Source organism: Pelobates fuscus, chromosome 4, assembly GCF_036172605.1.
Source record: "Pelobates fuscus isolate aPelFus1 chromosome 4, aPelFus1.pri, whole genome shotgun sequence".
NCBI lineage: Eukaryota > Metazoa > Chordata > Amphibia > Anura > Pelobatidae > Pelobates > Pelobates fuscus.
Window position 1 is genome coordinate 320,996,152 of NC_086320.1, and position 20,149 is coordinate 321,016,300.

At 46.2% G+C, this 20,149-nt stretch overlaps 1 protein-coding gene across 1 annotated transcript in view; it reads left to right on the forward strand.

Annotated features, from left to right (window-relative positions):
• OSBPL3 (oxysterol binding protein like 3) overlaps positions 1-20,149 on the forward strand; it is a 189,444-nt gene that overhangs the window by 19,434 nt on the left and 149,861 nt on the right. The window lies entirely within an intron of this gene.

Here is a 20,149-nt window from a genome sequence, read left to right on the forward strand (position 1 = left end):
ACTAACAAATGCTGGTCTGGAAGATCGGCCCGAAACTCCTAATTTGGCCCCTTGTGGGAGATATACAAACCTCGGCAACTGAGGTCTACTCAGGTGGTGAGTGGGGTGGATGGCCGTCACCCTGCTATCCAGCCTGGCTACAACGAGCCAGACCCACATGGCGCTGGCCCTGTTTTCCTCCCTCTCCTTTGGACCGGTGGGGGTCATCCTGGTCCACCCTGGAGACCCAATATCGGCTTTACTGGTCGAAGGAGTCCCCTACCTGTTAAGATGGCTGCTGAGCCGGTTACATTCCGGGCACACTTTGAGAATGGTGATCTTCCCTATGACTATTGGAACCCATTACAGGCACTCCTGGGCAACACTACCCAAGCGTCAAGGGACCTAGACCAAAGCACAAATGCTCCACATGGGGCACATTTCCTTGATGACGCAGCTTCCACCACCCCTGAGCCGCTGACTGAAGTGACACACACAACGGGACTACATCTCCATTTAGGGCAGACAGCCAATAAACACTATATCTGCTTACCACCAATGGAGATTCTGATCCGGTATGAAATGCTCCGGTAATCCCTAACAAGCCATGTAAAAGCATCAAGCGGTCACCTACTCTGCATCATGGCTAGTTGACATGGCCTTGGTGGCAGACTGGCTTTATACTCCCTGTGTGGGATATTGGTTACGGGCATCTGTCTGTCTTGTGGGACTTTGTACTGCTGGTGGTGGGGGGTCTGCTGATTCCTGCCAAGCTGATGGGGGTTTTCTCTTCATTCTCTGTATGTCAATTTTATTCCTCCAAATGTTTGTGTTACGGTGGGACCCAGGGGTCTTTACACAATGTGACAGGCTCTACACAGTTTTATCTCTAAGCATTACACTCTCCATGCCACACTGTCTTACGTGTTATGTTTGCATGATTTACTCTTTCACACTCACAAAAAAGTGCAGTATTCCTGACATCTACTACTGAGTTTATAAGTCAATAAATTTCCTAATGCTATGTCTAAACCAACTCTGAATATGTGAACTCTGAGAACAGACGAAAGCTTAGAGGAACTCAATAGCTTGCCCTTTGATGGTGAATCCCTGCTCAGGTCTTAAAATAGTTTTTGCTAACTTGTGCCATTACAGATTGACTGATAACACCTACAAGGGTAGTCCAGAACCAAAATGCCGGCAAGTTCTCTGGATGAGAGATGCAGCAACCCCGGACGATTAAGATTAATTACTTATACGTATAGAAAGCTCATACTCTGGCACATGGGCCTTGTCAGCCTACATGGGCCTTGTCAGCGAGGTGTAGCTGATACCCCTCAAGGCACAGTGAGCTAAGGGAGAGCCTAATCCAGGGCCGGACTGGGAAAAAAATTAGGCCCTGCCATTTTTCAATCAGAGCGGCCCCCTAACGGGGCCGGGGCCAGAGAGGGTGTGTTTTGTCATCACTAATTACAAGCACGCCCCCTCTCAAAGTGTGCATGTTGGTTCAATGCGCAGAGCCGCGCTGAAGAGCTCTGGCATTAGAAAAAGGCCCTGAATTTGTTCTGCGCAGCGCAAGAAAATGTAATAACATGTTTGCGCTGTGTTTGCTTTTAAATTGTCTCTGGTGTCTCCACAAGTGGGATACCAGAGGACAAAAGGCCAAGGAAAGCGTATGGTGCATGTGTTTGGAGCCTGCTTGTGGGATTGCATGTGTGTACAGTGTGGTGTGGTATTGTGTAAATAGGTCAATTTAATTTGTGTTTGTGGTGTAATATGTGTGGCTAGGGGCTGTAGAGAGTGTGTGTGTATAGAGGACATAGTGTTATAGGGGATGTAGCGAGTGTGTGTATACGGGCTGTAGTGTGTGTATGTATAGGTGACGTAGGGGTTGTAGAGAGGGTGTGTTTAGAGAATGTTGTATGTGTTTGCTGACAAGGAATGCAGTGTGTGTGTAGGTGGTGCAGTGTGTGTGTGTGTAGGAGTTCTAGTGTGTAAAGGACCCAGAGTGTGTATAGGAGATTGTGTGTGTGTGTGTATAGAGGATTAAGAGTGCATATAGGGTAAGGGATCTAGCGTGTATCTGGAGCGTAATGTGTGTAGTGGTGCAGTGTGAGGGGTGCTGTAGTGTGTGTGTGTGTGTATATATATATATATATATATATATATGGACGTATTGTATGTGTGAGGGGCGCAGTGTGTGTGTGTGTGTGTGTGTATGTAAGAGGGGTGCTGTGTGTGAGGGTGTTTTTATCTGCCGTCACATTCTAGGTTTCTAATTTTCTTTGTTCACTCACTGAGGGTTATTATATATATATATATATGTATATGTGTATGTGTGAGCGGGGGTGCTGTGTGAGCAGGGGTGCTGTGTGTGCGCGTGTCTGGGGGTGCTGTGTGTGTGTGTATGTATTTTGTATTTAAATTAAAATATATATTTTTTTATTAATAATAAAAAAAAAAAAAAAAAAAAAAAATGATATCCCGCCTCCCTTCTTACTTTTAGCCTGGGAGGGGGGGAGCCGTTCTGCCCTGCGGAGGGGAACTATGCTTCCTTCCCTGGTGGTCCAGTGGTGAGAGTGAACTCTAGCCTGCAGGCTAGAGTTCACTCTCACGAGATCTGAGCGTTGCCGCGGTAACCGTGGCAACGCTCAGACCTCGCGAGAGGACCCGGCGGAGCTGCTGGATAGAGCTCCGCCGGTCCTCTCCTCCCTCCCACACTCCTCAGCCGGCGGCCGCTTAGAATTGTCTCTGATAAAATAGAAAGGTGAACAGCGCTAAAGATCAGAAAATGTACATACGTTTAGTCGAAATACTGGCCAGCGGAGTAACTTAAAAAAAGAGAAACAAAGATACAAATAATGGTACAGTATGTATGAACGATATAATTCCACAAGAAAAAAGGTGTTATATTCACACTCACACTTTGAGGAGCTATATCAGCTCGGTGTTAAGAGCCTGGACGGAATAATCCCCGTCTATGGATTTCTTGAGGTTCAAGACCGTTGGTAAATTTATAGGTGTGAGTATTCGTTATATGAAAAACAAGAGTAAAATACGCCACATGGTATAGTACGTAAATAAAAATATTGTAGTAAAAGTAGATGATCCTACTTACATATACTAGAGCAACGACCTGCTCTAGTTTGGAGAATTTTAGGTGGAATAATCCCCACCTCGGGATATAGTGGACCCAGGTATAGCAGCAAAGCAGTATTAGATAGGAAGGAGGACAAGAGAAATGACTGGATAGTTTAAAAAATATATATACTTTAATACAATAAGTAAAAAGTCAATAATAAACTATAAAACCAGTCCTGTATAAAAGTCCAAAATTCTTCCTCACTTGACGCGTTTCACCGAAGCTTTCTCAAAAGTGAATCATTTTTGAGAAAGCTTCGGCGAAACGCGTCAAGTGAGGAAGAATTTTGGACTTTTATACAGGACTGGTTTTATAGTTTATTATTGACTTTTTACTTATTGTATTAAAGTATATATATATTTTAAACTATCCAGTCATTTCTCTTGTCCTCCTTCCTATCTAATACTGCTTTGCTGCTATACCTGGGTCCACTATATCCCGAGGTGGGGATTATTCCACCTAAAATTCTCCAAACTAGAGCAGGTCGTTGCTCTAGTATATGTAAGTAGGATCATCTACTTTTACTACAATATTTTTATTTACGTACTATACCATGTGGCGTATTTTACTCTTGTTTTTCATATAACGAATACTCACACCTATAAATTCACCAACGGTCTTGAACCTCAAGAAATCCATAGACGGGATTATTCCGTCCAGGCTCTTAACACCGAGCTGATATAGCTCCTCAAAGTGTGAGTGTGAATATAACACCTTTGTTCTTGTGGAATTATATCGTTCATACATACTGTACCATTATTTGTATCTTTGTTTCTCTTTTTTTAAGTTACTCCGCTGGCCAGTATTTCTACTAAACGTATGTACATTTTCTGATCTTTAGCGCTGTTCACCTTTCTATTTTATCTGTCCATTTATCACAAGGTAGAGGGAACACCTTGTTGGTGAACTGCTGCTCACCCTTGAGAAGAGAGCGCTTATTACTCTTTTGCATTAGAATTGTCTCTGGGCCGGTGAGAGAGATCTTTGATCTCCCCACCGGCCCATGGAGGCACACAGCAGGGCCGGTGCTCGGGTAGCGCTGGCACTGCAGGGGCTGGCAGGGGAGATCCTGTGATCTCCCTGCCGGCCTCGGCCCCACGGCCATCGCGGCCCACCGGGCATTTGCCTGGTATGCCCGATGGCCAGTCCGGGCCTGGCCTAATCTAATAACAGAGAATATGAGAACTCATTGAACAGTTAAAAGCTTATAGGAACTTAATAACTTGCCCTAGAGGCACTTCCTGGCTTTTCAGAGTTTAACTCCGTGAAACGATGCTAGACATCCTTACACTTTGCATGAGGGCGTCCAGCTTCTTGAATACCCCAATAAGAAAGCATTGATCAAATGGGAATGCGCGCAAGGTGCATTGCCTTTTTTTGTTTTTGTTTTTGAAACTGCAGGGTTAAATCCACCTCTAGTAGCTGTCATACTGGCAGACACTAGACACTCTTTCTCTGCACTGACAGTGGAACGTTGTCACATAATGCAGAAGCCCATAGCAAAGCTGCAAGTAAAATGCTTTCCTATGGGGAAGCATGGATGTCCGTGGCGCTGGCCCTGCATGCGCATAAAGTCCCTAATACTCCTCTACAAGGAGCTTTGAACTGGACCATTGTGAAGGAGGCAAAACCTGTATTCCTTTACCTGAGGAAATTACATTTGGGATTTGGGAGGGGGAGTTTTGAGGGAAATAAATCAGTACCTGAATATTAGCCGTAGTAATGCACAGTGAATAGATAAAGAAAGTGTCATATAACGTGAGTTTGGCAATGGTATGTCCGTGCACTTTCTCAATATTAACAGATATGAAATACATATTCAAGGAACTAAAAATTCATTTTCTAATAACTTAAAACAGAACACGATTGTGGTCTATTGTTTATAATGTATCAAAGTTAAGGATGATGAGAAAGTGTTGACATTTCATTTTTCCTTAAATAATTTTTGTTCCCTGCAACCTACTTACTTAATATAGTTTTAAAAAAACTTATACTTATATAAGATCTACTGTAAAATATTTATAGTGCAGGAACACTTTATAAATAATATGCGATCTTCCCGAGATAATGTCCTCAATCCTGATGACTTTTGACTTTTGTCATCTCACAAAGAAACTCTGGATGCACACACCCTCTGGCATAAGCATACATACATGCTGATGCCAGACATCTGATAGATTCAATTATTGAATGTTATTGTTGGAAGCTCCTTGTTCCTGTCTGTCTGACAGCCATTAGTAGGCATCGGCATTGCAAAATGAATTTTTTTTGTATACAAGACTGCTGGGGCAAATTCTATAACCGAAAACAATCACTTCATCAAAGGAAATCCCCATTATTTTTATAGCAATTTTGTAAATATACCCACCCCAAAAAACATGCATGTTTTCTTAGGGGGTATATGGAAAAAAACCAGCTTGGAAAAGCTGCAAACCAGAAGTATGCAGCTTTTACAAGCCCTCATAGGCGTGCGCACGGGGTGTGCCGGGTGTGCCTGGGCACACCCTAATCCCCGCGGCACGCCTATGTATTGAGACCGGCAGGGGAGATCTCAGGATCTCCCCTGCCGGCTCATGCAGAGCCGGCGCTATCCGAGCGCCGGCTCTGCTCTCAGCCTCCCCTCACTGGCTCACAGGCAGTGAGGGAGGCAGGAGAGGACCCGGGGAGCTATTGCCAGCAGCTCCGCCGGTTCCTCTCGCGAGATCTGAGCGTTGCCGCGGCAACGCTCAGATCTCGCGTGAGTGAACTCTAGCCCTGCGGGGCTAGAGTTCACTCTCCTCTGGACCACCAGGGATGGATGGCAGCAGCAGAAAGGATCCCCCCTCCCAGGCATAAGGTAAGAAGGGAGGGGGGATAACTGATCTGCCCCCACCTCCACTGGACCACCAGGGACAAGGAACAAGAATCCCCCCTCCCCACATAAAGTAAGAAGGGAGGGGGGATATTAAGTAATGTACCCCCACCTCCAACCCCCACAATCACCCACAGACATACACAGCACCCACAGACATACACAGCACCCACAGACATACACAGCACCCACAGACATACACAGCACCCACAGACATACACAGCACCCACAGACATACACAGCACCCACAGACATACACAGCACCCACAGACATACACAGCACCCACAGACATACACAGCACCCACAGACATACACAGCACCCACAGACCTACACAGCACACCCACAGACCTACACAGCACACCCACAGACAGACACAGCACACCCACAGACAGACACAGCACACCCACAGACAGACACAGCACACCCACAGACAGACACAGCACACCCACAGACAGACACAGCACACCCACAGACAGACACAGCACACCCACAGACAGACACAGCACACCCACAGACAGACACAGCACACCCACAGACAGACACAGCACACCCACAGACAGACACAGCACACCCACAGACAGACACAGCACACTCACAGACAGACACAGCACACTCACAGACAGACACAGCACACCCACAGACAGACACAGCACACCCACAGACAGACACAGCACACCCACAGACAGACACAGCACACCCACAGACAGACACAGCACACCCACAGACAGACACAGCACACCCACAGACAGACACAGCACACCCACAGACAGACACAGCACACCCACAGACAGACACAGCACACCCACAGACAGACACAGCACACCCACAGACACACACCCACAGACACACACAGCACACCCACAGACACACACAGCACACCCACAGACACACACAGCACACCCACGGACACACACAGCACACCCACGGACACACACAGCACACCCACGGACACACACAGCACCCCCACGGACACACACAGCACCCTCACGGACACACACAGCACCCTCACGGACACACACAGCACCCTCACGGACACACACAGCACCCTCACGGACACACACAGCACCCTCACGGACACACACAGCACCCTCACGGACACACACAGCACCCTCACGGACACACACAGCACCCTCACGGACACACACAGCACCCTCACAAACACACACACACACACAAAACACTACCAGTACCCTCACACACAAAAAGCACCCTCACAAGTGCACACACACACACACAAACAGCACCCTGACACACAGTACATTCACAGCACCCTCACAAGCACGCACACACAAACACCCTCACCCACATAGTACACTACCAGCACCCGCACACACACATCACACTAACAGCACCCTCACACAGCACACACACAGCACACACACAGCTTTGTGTGTGTGTGTGTATATATGTGTATACACATACACATACACGCCGCGTGTGCTTGTGCTTGAGGGTGCACACCCTAATGCAATAGGCTGCGCACGCCTATGCAAGCCCTGCTCTCTTTCCCTAGCATAAACGTTTACTCTGTGCCAGAGAATATTCCAATCAGAGGCTTCTTCTTCAGAGTAGTCTGTGCTGAAGTACCTGTTTAGGTCTCTGGCACGCCTCCGGAAGAAAAGATTTAAACTTGCCTTTTCTCCATCGCCGTGCTGGTCTAGCCATGGTTGGCCCCCATCTCCATGGCTGAGATTATCAAAACCCCCAATGATTGTTTTTTGCACGTTGGTACTAATACCTATGACTGAGAGAGCATCTGATCTCTTCAACTAGTCCGTGAATGGACTACACAACTGTCCTCCAGTCACTGGCAAGACACGAGGCTTCGCACAGGTTGTCTATCTGGTGTTGCATCACTGAATGTTCATATACAATGTTACTAGCAATTTGTGATGACGGTTTCTTACTATAGAGTGTTGATGACAGGAGCTTTCATCTTCTGACTTTACAAAAGCCACAAATCTAAACAGAATAGATCATTAGAAACCAGGTGTTAGAGTCAGGCTGCTGAGAGAGAGCACAGCCAGCTGCCTTTGAACCAAATCTACCTTAAGCCAAATGATAATCTCTATCACCAGATATGTTAGTGAACGCTTGTCCTCATTTTTTGCTTCATGCATCAGAAGGTTTATTTTCCGATTCTGTTACAATAAATCTTGTTTGTATTAAATGAGTAATTCATTGAATAGGAAGTGGAGGTTTTTTGTTTTTTTTGGCTGTCCTATTTTTATGTACTGGAATATTTTGTGTTTGAGAGAGATCTGATATTCATAGAAGAAAAGCACACATTTATTAAATTGGTCATTCTTCATACTAGACAGAGGTAAATGGATTAACTCCATAAACAGGCATTCTTTGTATAGTATAATGGAGCAAACATTTACCAATAAACTAAAGTGAAATAACTTTTTTTTGTTTTGTTACTTTTTGATGAAAGTGACAATCTAAAGAATTTTAGCTTTTATGCCTTTCAACACATACATAGCCACACACAACTGGTAAAGCTGGCAAAAACGTACACCAAGTATAGGAAGCTCACATGAGTTTACACAATGGGTATAAATAGATTCATTACTTGTATGTATAGAAAGCTCACACTCTGGCACACACAATTTGCATAAAAAGCTCACATGCAAGCACATAAAACGGGTAAAGGAAGTTCATAAGAGTATACAAACGGTATAAATAGCTCACATTCAGACACACACAATAGATATCCACAAAAATAGAAAAAATTAGGTCAGCGCAAACCCTTGCAAATGTGCACACCAAGTGCTACACAAAGATTTATTTTTAAGGACACAAGCTACAAATGTTTCGGGTTATCCCCTTTTATCAATGCATGACCACCCAGAAAACGGTAAGTGACTCCTTGGACGCGTTTCGCACCCCACCTGGTGCGAAACGCATTGACGTGCACTGATAAAGGGGATAACCCGAAACGTTTGTACCATATGTCCTTAAAAATCTTTTTGTAGCAATTGGTGTGCACATTTGCAATTGTTTGCGCGGCCCTAATTTTTTTTACTTTTGTGGATTACGTTGCCCTGCTTGGAGCTGCAGAGGGAGGTGTCAGCAGCACAATATGAAAAAGTTTGTATATTTATTTTCTCTGGGTACTGCAGTAACCCTTACCTCAGCCATATACTTGTCACACAATAGATAAAGAAAGCTCACACCTAGGCACTTACAACAGATAAATGAAGCTCACACTCGGGTACATACATGAAGTATAGGACACTCACAAAGTGGGTATAGGAAGCACAGACTTGTACACACACAATAGTTATTGGTAGCACACACTCACCATAGCTATATTAAAGCACCACTATAGGCACCCAGACCACTTCAGTTAAATGAAGTGGTCTGGGTGCGAGGACCCCCTAGTTTTAAGTGTTCAAATGGCTTTTATTTGTGTCACCGAAAATGTATAACAATGCGATAGGATAGTAAAATAGGAGACACGCAGGTCTCGCAACAGCGGGAGCAGCCATATAAATATAAAGAAATGAACGCCAAGACAATACTAACAATTAGAAGTAGTAGCACAGTACTACTGTACTACTACTGTAGTACAGTAGCAACATCAATAACTTCGTTACGGTACATGTAGCAAATATGCAAACATCTGCAACTTATAGTCGAATGTGGTAAGTTTATCATCCCTGTGTGAGCCAGGTAGTAACTGTGTAGTATATGGTCAGGATATGCCAGTCATCATAATGGCTGTGTTCAGCCGAGGAGTATCTTTGAAGCGGATAGGGGCTATTATAACGTCTGTGGTAAGGCTAACCTGAAGATATAAATCGGACTCGTCATCCTATATATTATTGAGGAATAGTGGGTTTCCATTGGGGGAACCCCCAGTTTTAACGCTGCAGCTGAAAACATAGCAGTTAATCCAGCCTCTAATGGCTGTCAGTGGCTGTCTCCCTGACAGCCACTAGAGGCCGCTTCCGCGATCCTCAATGCGAAAATTGCATTGAACTCACGCTGGATGTCCATAGGAAAGCATTGAGTAATGCTTTCCTATCGGCGGTTTAAATGCGCGCACAGCTCTGGTTACGCATGCGCATTCAGAACTGACGTCTGCAGGGGATGGAGAGGTCACCAGCGCCGAGGGAGCCCGGCGCTGGAATAAGGGAAGTGGCTGCAGGGGTTTTTACGAGTATGTTTTCTTGGCACTATAGTGGTCCTTTAAGCTATTTTGCATGCATAGAAACTTTAATGCTGTAGAACTGAAATGAATTTATGATGCTATGCAATGCCTATCTTTGAAAGATCCAAGCTAGAGAGCAGCTTTAACCCCTTAAGGACACATGACATGTGTGACATGTCATGATTCCCTTTTATTCCAGAAGTTTGGTCTTTAAGGGGTTAAAGGACCACTAATAGCACCCAGACCATTTCATCTCAATGAAGCGGTCTGCGTGCAGAGGTTCTGTCAATGCAATGCAAAACATTACTGTTTTGTAGAAACAGTTGACATTAAAGGGTTTAATACACCTCTAGTTACTGTCTTGACAGCACTAGAGGCAGTTCCACTTGCAGAGCCGAGCCAGACTTATTATTCAATCAGATTCTGCTCATAGCAGTTTTTGCTGTGTATATGCATCTTGTCCTCCATGCTTCTCTATGATTGGACAACTAATGGAAGAGTCAACAGGCAGTTGACAGAGGTGGAGCAGGTGCCTGCACTGGAACCAAGGCAAGTAATCTTTTTTTAAACACCCGAATGGGGTGGACAGAGATCACAGCACCAGTAGAGAACTTATGGCCCTTAACCCCTTAAGGACCAAGCTTCTGGAAAAAACTGGAATCTTGACATGTCACACATGTCATGTGTCCTTCTGGGGTTAAATAAACTTATTTTCTGACTACATCTTTACTTTAACGCTTCACTGTCACCGTTTGAGGACTTTGCCTAATTTACAAAGACCCCCAACAATGACATTGCTGCTGTGGGGTCCGGTGGCTGATGGGTGCAGGAAAAGCTGAACAAAAACATATAATTGGTGAGGTAGAATAATCATTTTGACTGCAAGGCTAAATCAGGACTAATAGGATTAAGAATCAACTCCTCAGTGCTGGACTCTTCCCAAATATTCAAAAATACACCCAGAAAAAAACCACAGCAGTCCACATACATGGGTAAACCCAAACACTCCACAAATGGGAAGAAAAGGTCATGAAAAAGTAGCACGTTAATAAAAAAAAAAGTAATAGAAATAAATACACATGGCACTGTAATACCAGTCCTCGTGTATGCAGAGGTAGTTACAATATCATATGTACAAAATAGTATCAAGTGTGTAAAATAACACAGTAGCCAAAGAAAAATTATATAAATATAGAGTGATTGAAAATAGATATAAATACCGAGAGACCACCTAAGAAGACCACCCAGAAAACCGTAAGTGACTCCTTGGATGTGTTTCGCACCCCACCTGGTGCTTTGTCAACCGGAAAAGGGGAGTTTACTTACCTGAGCCTGTCCTTCATGGGCGCACCAGCTTGGTCCAGTGTGGCCCTCCTCGTTTCTGACGTCACTGCAGTATTCTCGCACATGGCAGAATCCTCCATAGACACAGCCAATTCCCTGCAGCCGTCACTTAGACTTTGCCCTGTGTCAATAAAAGTTAGGCAGAAGAGAAATACAGAGACAAAGTAGTCCCTACTTTATCTCTGTATATCTATTGCCTGGGTTGTAATTTACAGAATCACTATAGGATCAGAAACACAGACATGTATTCCTGACCCTATAGTATTAAAACCACCATCTAGCCCCTCTGGCTCCCCCTTGCCTCCCTAAATATAGTAAAATCGTACTTGTGTTCAAGTCTGCAGCTGCTGGCTCTGCCCTTGTCTATCTCTGACCTGCCTGCTGTCTGCTGACATCATCAGAAGAGGTGGTCTGGGCCTTTGCTTTGCTATAGGGTTGATTGAGACTGTCAAGGAGGCAGAGCCAGCACAAGTCAAACACAACCCTGGCCAATCATCATCTCCATGCAGAGGGTGAAGACACTGAATGGCAGCACTGCCCCAGAAAGTACCTCTAGCAGCCATCTGGAGTTTTCACTAGGCTGTAATGTAAACACTGCATTTTCCTTGAAAAGACTGTGTTTACAGCAAAAAGCCCAAAGGGAATTATTATACTCGCCACAACAAATAAAATAAGCTGTAGTTGTTCTGGTTACTATAGTGTCCCTTTAAGTTAAATTCCAACACCATCATAATGAGTATTTTTCATAAAGATTCAGGGGCGGGGAAACTACAGTCCTGCATTAACCCCTTGAGGACGCAGGACGGTTCAGGACCGTCATCGGCATTTTTGCGTTGCCGACCGACGACGGTCCTGAACCGTCCTAAATTTAAAATGTACTTACCCGATCGCCGTCGTTCCCCCGGCGGCGATCGGCGGTGCTCCCGGTGTGGGGAGACTGCCTGCAGCCCAGACAGTCTCCCCATGGCGGTTTAGGACCCCTGGGGCCATGTGATCGCCCAACAGGGCGACCACATGGTCACAATAGGTGTCCTAGTCTCTGCCTGCAGGGGGACTGTCTGTGCTGACAGGCAGTCTCCCTGCATGTGTAAAATCATAAAAAAAATAAAGTTATAGTTAATAAAAAAAAAAAATATTATTATATATGTGTGTATATATATGATATATAGACATATATTATACCTATATAATATATGTCTATATATCATATATATAATGTCATGCTAAGTGTATTTTTATATTAATATGTACATATATTAATATAAAAATACACTTATAATTAATTTGCACACGTATATATATATAATATATATAATAACTATATATATTGTATATATATATTATTATAAAATACGAATAATAAATAATTTAAATTAAATTAAAAAAATTAAAAATAATAATAAAAAATTGAAAAAAAATTATATATCTATACGAAATTTTATTCTAACTGTATTTTGATATTAATATATATATATTTATATCAAAATACACTTAGAATGAAATTGTATATATATCTATGTATATTTAAATAAATAAAAAGAATGCGAACTATTCATATGTCGATATACAAAATTACATAAATAATTATATAAATATACACGTAGACTTCAAATATATAAATATGCATATATATTTAAATTCTACGTGCGTATTTAGGTAATATTTTTACATAATTAAGTTATTTTATTGATTGCAATTTAAGGGACCTGCCTGCCAACCCAGGCCGAAAGACCAGAGAATTTAATTTGCTATCACTGTATTTTACCCTGTAACGTTCTACGACACCCTAAAACATGTACATGGGGGGTACTGTTTTACTCGGGAGACTTCGCTGAACACAAATATTAGTGATTCAAAACAGTAAAGCAGATGGGGCGTGGCCTGGACACGGAGCGAGCTGGACGCATCTGCCTAGAGCTCCGCTCCGTACACACCGCAGATAGCTCACAAAAGCTGAAATTTCACGACTAATCCACTCCAAATCATTAAGTCCAGAAGATGGAGAAAAGACAAACTAAAAAACCACCAAAAAAAGGCTCGGAACCAGGAGCCTCAGTGGCTGAGTTCTTCACAATGCCGCGAGGCGGACATGCAGGATCACAAGATGGCGGCGGAGCAGGCCTAGAGGCCGCGGGCTCACCTAGATCGCCTGTGACACCAACGGCAGAGGCCGAGGGCGCACTGAGCATGACAGAGACGGCGAAAATCCTGGCTACCCTGGCAGAGGTGAAAACCTACCTAGCAGGGGAAATAGAACGCTCCACACATGTCCTGAGGACAGAAATTCAAGCCATCGGCGAACGCACCACGAGGCTGGAACACCGCCTGGAGACTACCACTGCAGCACACAATGCAGCAGTCAGCCAAGTCAACATCTTAACCGCCAGAATGGCGACAGCAGAACTCGCTATTGAAGATATGGCGAATAGATCACGCCGTAATAATCTTCGCCTCCGAGGCCTCCCAGAAAACTCGGGGGAAGGCTCTGTGATAGACGTGGTGACGGCTATCCTTAAACCTCTGCTCCCTGAGCTGCCTGACCACCTATGGCATATAGAGAGGGCCCACAGGGCACTTCGTACTAGAAGTTTGGACGCGAATAACCCAAGAGACATCATCATACGTTTCTTGCATTTTCAAACCAAAGAGGCACTGATAAGAAAAGGCAGAGATGGCCCAATCCGCCATCAAGGCTCGGACCTCACACTATTCCAAGATTTGGCGCCAGCTACGCTACAACGGAGGCGGGAATGGAGACCCATCACAGAAGCTCTGAGGGCAGCAACCGTGAAGTACGCCTGGGGGTACCCCTTCAAACTTCTGGCTTTTCACCAGGGCAAAACCTCCGTACTACAGCCGGGCGAAGATGTCACGACATTCTTTACGGGACTCGGGATACAAGCTCCACCACAGCTCCCAGCCACGTTGACAGGCACTGGAGATCTACCGCCGCTCCTGGGTGAATGGCAGACCATCGGAGTGTGAGGTACTGGGGACACCTAAATGCTAACTTACCCTTAAAGGCTGAACGGGCCCACCCACTCGGGGAGCCGGCGTGCTCCTGGGGATAGAGGGTCAGGGGCTTTGGGGTCATTTGGGAGGGGGATGGGGGGACATTGAGCGCAGATGAGAGACCGGGACGAGCACCCTGCAGCCATGCACCCACCTCAGTGAAGATTGCAAGTAAGGTCTAAGGGCTCTTAGAGGTAATGGGGCGGGATGCGGGCGGGGGGGCTACATGTTAAATCCCCTACATAGTTTCTCTCACCTGGCACCAGGGACGAGGTCACCAAGCCTTCCCAGCCCAAAACATAGGCACGGGAATACAGACGCTTTGGACACAGGGACCTACGGGACGCTTTGCCTACAGAAGGGCCCATGCACTTGGAATGGTTGGGCCAACTACAAGTTATTTTCCTGTTACTATTGTTTTTTTCTCCCGACACAGTTTGTCAGGTGTCGTGCATAAATATACCCGGAATACGTACTCATGGTCAGGGGAACTGGTCTGACCTGGGACACGGTATCAGATACCACAAGCGCAGGGGCACAACACATGCTAGATATGCTTTGGGCCATAAGGGCACAAAGGAGTTGGAGGTTACTTATGGCTACAGTAAGCCAGATATCCACAATATGAAACGTACAAATGTCAAATTAATGATATGGTAAATTGTTATTGTGCATAGGGAGGATGGGACATGGAAGGGAGCCAACAGCTATCTCTTGTTAAATATACAAACAGTCTAAACTTTACGCCTATGTTAGAGGTTTCCTGCTTCAAGAGGGATTTCATGTACCTTAAAATGATACATATATATCTACACCCCCCCCCCCCCCCAGAATACGCTAGATTTTACAGAGGTATGACAGGGGAGGTTCAGGTTGGGGTACCCACCAGGCCTAGGGCTGAGTGGAGTTGGAGGAGGTGCTACATGTTCGGAATCCCCGTGATAACTGATAGCTTAACCAACTGCCATATCTATGGTTTATTGCTCCAAGGAGGGACTTCGGTACTGCAAATGCAACAAGGAGGGTGGTGTAGTACTGACGCAAAGCGTCCTCCTTCACGACAGGCCCCACGGTTACTTGAATCAGGGTCGGGCCACCAGGACACCATAGACGGGGAAAGAAGCCAGCAATTAACGCCACCACACATCCACCCGGTTAACCGGGCCAAACACCTGACAGTATCTGGGTGAATGGGGTACGGTACCTAGGCTTGGGACTGCAGACGAGAGCCCCCCCCCCTAGACCTATCTCAAAGGCTTACTGCTTCCACAGGGAATTCAAGTTCCTTAGAATGATACACTGACGCCTAGAAACGATCGAGTCCCCCCCCCCCACCCCCTTCCCTCCTCGCCCCACTGGATGGGACACATACACTAAAGGGTGATACGGACCAAACACAGCAGCAGAGGGAAGGATATCACTGGGTACAACGTGGGAGGGTCAAAGAGACACTACCCGCTATACCCGGGGGGGATGGGAGCTGACATTGAGTCAACATGTGTAAAGTGCCTCCTGTACCTAATGTCTCACTCTGCAACTGTGACAAAGGCTAACTCCTCTTGGGTAGGGCTAAAGTGGCAGGGACGATACAGGGGGGGCAGGACTATACATGCTCACTAAGTGCTCCTTGACAACAGGACCCTGGGTATGTTGACACCTGAGCAGAATACCGGGAGCCTATATCAGAACGACAGGAACATAATATTTAGGTCATCAAACACCCACGAGGTCTCACCCGACGAATACCTGACTACACCCCATAGCATGGACTCAACCACTTAGAGACGAGACAGAGGCCTATGGACAGATCCAGGCATTGAGATACAAGTACCTGTTATGGGCAATACTGAACTAGGGGCGACGACGTAGGCGTGGCCTGAACCCACATTATAACCCCCCCCCACCCCTCAGGGGACTCCACCCCAGTCTTCAGCGCCTTAGGACGACATGGTCAGGCCCTCAAGAGCCGCCAGGCGAGCAATATCGCTGAACCCATCTACTGGACACTACTAGACATAACATACATAACATAGTCACTTAACTCCACAGCGGTGTGGCAGTTATACGGTACAGGGACCCCTATCTCATACTCCCCACGCAGGTGAGGACATGGGTCAGGGAACTGCACCCCACACCGGTCTGGCGACTTGTAAGACCAGACCTCACTATTCTCTAGCTCTACTTTTACTTACCACCCTCTATACTATTCTTTTCTCCACTCCCTCTCCTCTCTTCCCCCTCCCCGTGCCAGACTCGAAGGGCGTTTGGGTTGGCGTTCCAACGACCCACCACAGAGACCCCACACGAGGTCCACATACAACAGAAAAAGCACACGCAAAAACCAGCATTTATCCCAAATCTAGGAATGGCCTTCAAGCTAACATCACTTAACGTAAAAGGGCTAAATGCCCCCAAAAAGAGACGGCTGATGTTTCGAGAGATCAAACGGAAGGGATCGGATATCACCTTCCTACAGGAGACACACATACCCAAGCACACGACATTCCAGCTCAGAGACCGCACATACCCCATCTCGTATGAAGCTAGATCCCATCGAAAACGTAACGGGGTAGCAATTTTAATACACAGCAAATGCCCACTTCACGTATCAACCTTCGACCCGGACCCAGAAGGGAGATATGTCATACTCTCAGGCACTTTACACGCACACACCATTCACTTGGTTAATGTCTATGCCCCAAACACACCAGATATAGCATTCTGGGATACCCTAACCGCCAAACTCCAGAAACTCCCACATGGTATGCTCATTGTGGGTGGGGACCTAAACGCTGTGCCGTGTCCGGCAGCGGACAGGAGCTCTAGACCAGGCCAATTGAGGTCACAGTGCAGAGGGAGTCAGGATAAATTACTACACAACTTTACGCAAGACAATGGACTGATTGATGCATGGCGAGCGCAACACCCTAGCTCACGAGATTTCACTTTTTATTCTGCCCCCCACGGAACCTACTCCAGGATCGACCACTTCCTCGTCAACAATGTCTGCATGGCTAGAGTAGTGGACACTGAGATAGGATCCATAACGTGGTCAGACCACGCGGATATCGCTATAACACTGGGCAATCTGTGCACAACAGCGTCGTGGAATTGGAGACTCAGCCCACATCTGCTGAGCGATCTAGATTCTCAGGAGACGATCCGTAAAGACATACAAGACTACTTCGAAACGAATGACACTGAAGACATGTCCCCGAGCACTATCTGGGCAGCTCATAAGGCAGTGATCAGGGGCACGTGCATAAAATTAGCCACAAGAAGGAAAAAACAGAAGACACAGAGATTGACACAACTGCTCGCCTTGTTGAGAAAACAAGAACAACAACATAAGACTACTCCAACCCCACAAATCTTAGAACGACTGGAAGGCACCAGAAGATCCATAACGGAACTGCTTCTGGACGACGCAGCTAAAGCCATCACCTGGTCCAGAAGGACGTTCTACGAAAAGTCAAACAAGATGGACACTCTGTTGGCCAGGACCATACGCCCACGACAGGGTAGAACACACATCACCACAATCAAACACAGGGATGGAACCATAAAAAACACCCCGACGGAAATAGCGCAGGTATTCACAGACTACTACAAGAGACTCTATAATCACACTACGAGGGACCCCACTGCACAGGCAGTGGCGAGGGAGAACATGCACACATTCCTGCGAAGCCTAGACATGCCTAAACTCCCGACGGCAGCAACAGCAACAATGAACGAAACAATCACCGGGGAGGAAATAGACAGAGCGATAACGCAACTGAAAGGCAATAAAGCTCCAGGGCCAGACGGATTCGACGGGGCCTACTATAAAACGTATAGAGAAGAACTTATACCTCGCCTAGAAAGACTCTTCAATAATTTTATGGAAGGAGGCAACCCTGAGAGCGAGATGTCATTGGCCAACATTATACTCCTTCCGAAACCGGGCAGGGATCCCCTGTTACCGGAGAACTACAGGCCCATCTCGCTGATCAACCATGACATAAAAATATTAGCGAAAGTCCTGGCAGATCGCCTTAACCTGCACTTGAAAACATTGATACACCCGGACCAAGTGGGCTTTATACCAGAGCGACAACTGTTTGAAAACACCAGACGGAACATTGACCTCATATGGCGTCAGCAAACAGCTGGCTCTCCCACGGCAATCATAGCAATAGACGCCGAAAAGGCCTTCGACAGGGTCGAATGGCCCTATCTGTTCCACCTCCTCGAACACCAGGGATTCCCAGAAAAATATGTAGCCACGATTAAGGCAATGTATAATCAAGTATATGCGCAAGTTAAAATTACGGGAGCGAGGTCCACACCCTTTCAATTGAGCAATGGGACCCGGCAGGGATGCCCCCTATCGCCATTATTGTTCGTACTGACCCTGGAGCCGCTATGGCAAGCTCTACGCCAGCACCAACGGATACACGGCGTCACAATTGGAGGACAGGAGTTCTTAGTGTCGGCCTATGCCGACGACGTCCTGTTAACGATTACAGAACCAAAAGATTCCATGGCGGCTCTGCAAGAAGTACTAGCACGATTCGGTGAATTCTCCGGTTACAGGGCTAATCTAGAAAAATCAAGTGCACTGATAATGGGCCTGTCCGCGGCGGACACGGCAGAGCTGGGGGCAACATATAACATCCCAATAGCTACAGATCACATAAAATACCTAGGGATTCAACTTCCAAAGGACCCGGCCAAACTATACCACCTAAACTACACCCCACTGCTACGAACCCTAATTCATGATATGGACAAGTGGATAGATAAACCTATCTCTTGGATCGGGCGTATACACGCTGTAAAGATGAATGTGCTGCCCCGTATCCTATTCCTCTTTCAGGCGCTCCCAGTTAAACTACTAAAATCAGATCTAGCACCCTTACAAAAGGCGACCGGAGACTTTATATGGCAGAATAGGCGGCACAGGATATCCCGAAACATATTATACAGACACAAACAGAGAGGAGGATTAGGGCTCCCACACTTCTACTTCTATTATCTAGCTGCGCAATTAGCGCAGGTAGCCATGTGGCACACACCTTTGGAGGTGAGGAGATGGGTGGATTTGGAGTCCCTTCTCACCGGCCCCGATCTACCACAATATCACATCTGGGTACCCAGAGGAGACAGGCCGTTACTGAGAACCTCCTGTCCGGCTATCCTAAACTCCTTGAGATTATGGGACGCGTCTGCGTCCAAATACAAGCTAGCGACATCCCCTTCCCCACTTACCCCACTTCTAAGAAACAGAGCTTTCCCCCCGGGAATGGCAGCCAGGGAATTTGCGAACATGGAAAAGGTGGGATTACAGAGAATATGCCACATGTTTGGTGGCAACGGCATAGTTACGTTCGAACAAATAAAACAAGGGACACATCTCACCCCTAGGGACTTTTTTCGGTATATGCAAATCACAGATTTTGTGCGCAGCCCCCACATACAGAGAGCAGGGACAGCCACACTAACGTTCTATGAGAAAATGTGCTTAAAAGAAACCACACCAACCGGCCTCATTACGATACTGTACGCACACATTTGCGCAGAAACAGAAGAATGGGGTACATTAACATACACAGAGACATGGGAAAAGGAATTGGGAGAGGTCCTGGAGGGAGTAGAGTGGAGGGAAATATGGGAAG